The sequence below is a fragment of the Mesitornis unicolor genome, unplaced genomic scaffold (genome assembly GCF_000695765.1).
Source record: "Mesitornis unicolor isolate BGI_N332 unplaced genomic scaffold, ASM69576v1 scaffold18972, whole genome shotgun sequence".
NCBI classification, from domain to species: Eukaryota; Metazoa; Chordata; class Aves; order Mesitornithiformes; family Mesitornithidae; genus Mesitornis; species Mesitornis unicolor.
Window position 1 is genome coordinate 4,855 of NW_010167346.1, and position 2,427 is coordinate 7,281.

Here is a 2,427-nt window from a genome sequence, read left to right on the forward strand (position 1 = left end):
CAGTTAGAATATTCACTTTGAAAATGTTCTTCTCCTTTAAGAGTTATCTTAAATGTATTTGCTTTTCTTCTGGATGAGTTTCAAAGTGCTTTCTAAGCTTTGCTGCAGTCATACAGTTCTTTCCTATGGAGTCTGAATGTTAATTAACCCACTGACATGGAGTACACAAAACAGTGTAAGGAACAGAAGACATTTCTGTCTCAATCTTATTGCTAAGGAAAGGACTGTGAATCCTGATAATTAACTAATTATAAACACCACAATCAGAAGGACACAATTAGAAAGACAATGGATCCCTTCTCAGAAAATACCAGTAGCTGTAGCCATTCAGTTCAGGAGTCACGTGCCACAAATGAAATTTTTCCAATCTCAAGTTTTAGCAGCAAGCCCATAGTTGCACAGAACAGATATTTATATCAAGCTATGGAGCATCTGACAGGTTTTATTGTCAAGATTTGCATAAACTTTCTTCACCTTTGAGCCTGCAGCATGTTTGAAAATATTTTCATAATAATTAGTAACTTTATATGTGTCCCAAATTATGCCCTAATTCTAATTAGAAATGTCATTAGAGAATCCAAATCTGCTAAATTATCTTTCTGAGTTGATTAACTTTCCCCTTCATATACCAAATTTAAAGTGAGAATCTAATTATCATCTTTTTCCTGGTACACAGCTCTGAAATATTATATGTTCTTAAATTACTCACCAGGGAATGTGCACAGTGATGGTGCTGAATGGCATATTTCACAAGTGTTACACTTGCCATATAAATTATTATTAAATTATATTCCCTGGAGTGTATGCAGTGACATCTGGAGTTGCTTCAGGCATTTGGAGTTCCATGTCTGTTACCAGATCACTATGGTTTCAGCCAGCTAGAGTAATACCATCTGTAAATTAATAAATGTCACCCTTCTGTGCTACTTCCTTTCAATCCACACTCATATCATGGCTTTCGTAGTTTGATCTTCTTGCTGCAAAAGTACCACATAAATACGAAAAAAATCACTGTTTTTCTGTTATATATTTTTTTAATGTACAAATGTCATAGAAGAATGTTAAAGTTCTGTTCACAATAATATGCAGTTATAAAAAGCTATTTTATTCTGTCTTTTTTATAATATGTGTATTTTCTCATTTGTGTCAAATTCCAAAGCAAGCTGTAAGCTGCTGATTACCTGATGGTTCACAGATAGCACTGCCTTCCTGGAAATAAGATAACTGACTACCTTTTTGATAGGAATGAAGGTTTTACAAGTGCTTTTCTTAGCAAAAGAAGAATTTTTAAGAAGAAAAAATGGCAGGAAAATAACCAGTTTCTTTGTATAAATCTGACTGAAGGGAAATCCTGCTGTTTTGGAGGAGAACTGTGCTGGTCCTTTAGAGAATGCATATCTGCATGCATTTTAATGAAACTTTACAGTATGTAGCCTCATATTTAAAGTGTAATTTTAGCACAGTCAAGATGAAATCCAGTCTTGACTTAGAACTTAACAGAAAGCAGGATTAATGATGCAATAGAAGCACAAGGCAAAACTCACTCCTGCATGGAGCTTTTTGCCACGCTCATGCAGTTCATCTCTCTGTGCACCCTCTCTGTATTGCACTGGGTGAACACAAGCCATCGTTTCTGCTGGTGCTGGAAGCTGCCACATGTCCACATTATGTGCTGAGGCTAAATTATGATCTGGATGAGCTTCAAAAACCCCAAAGGGGAACTTCTTACAGCTCCTTGAAGGGTTGTTGTCTCCCCTTATCTACCTATAGGGTTACCTCAGTATGTTTCATTTCCTGGAGGTATATCATGTAGTCAGAGCACCCATAGAGAAGAAAATACCACCACCTGCTATAGAAGAAATGTGAAGTCCCATGGCTGAGGTTTCCCCTGCATCCCTCTGGGCTTGAGATGTGAGTTGAGGGGAAGCTAAGACAGCATAACCACAAAGCCCTCCTGTGTGACGTTTTCCTTCATGTCTTTTCAAAAGAATTATATATAGGTATAACTTATGCAGAAACTCTAAGGAAAATTATTTAATAATACTGGGATGTCACATGGTATATTGTGTACAGGTGGCGAGGTGCTGGCAGCAGGGGATTGCAGGGGTGATCTCTGCAGGTGCAGGACACAGCTGAGCCCTTCAGCCAGGCTGGTAGTTCTTCTGGGAATATATATTCACGAAAGAGCAAAATGCTGCACAAGCAGAAGAGAAGGAAAAAACAAAAAGAGTGAATATCAGCAATATGAACACCAAAATGAGAAGAAGAATGGAGAGGAGGTGCTTCATGTGCCAGAGCAGAGATTCACCTGCAGCCCACGAAAATGACCATGATGGAGCAGATTGTCCCTCTACAGGTCACAGAAGACCATGTTGGAGCAGATATCCACTTTGCAGTTCATAGACCCCATGCTGGAGCAGATGGATA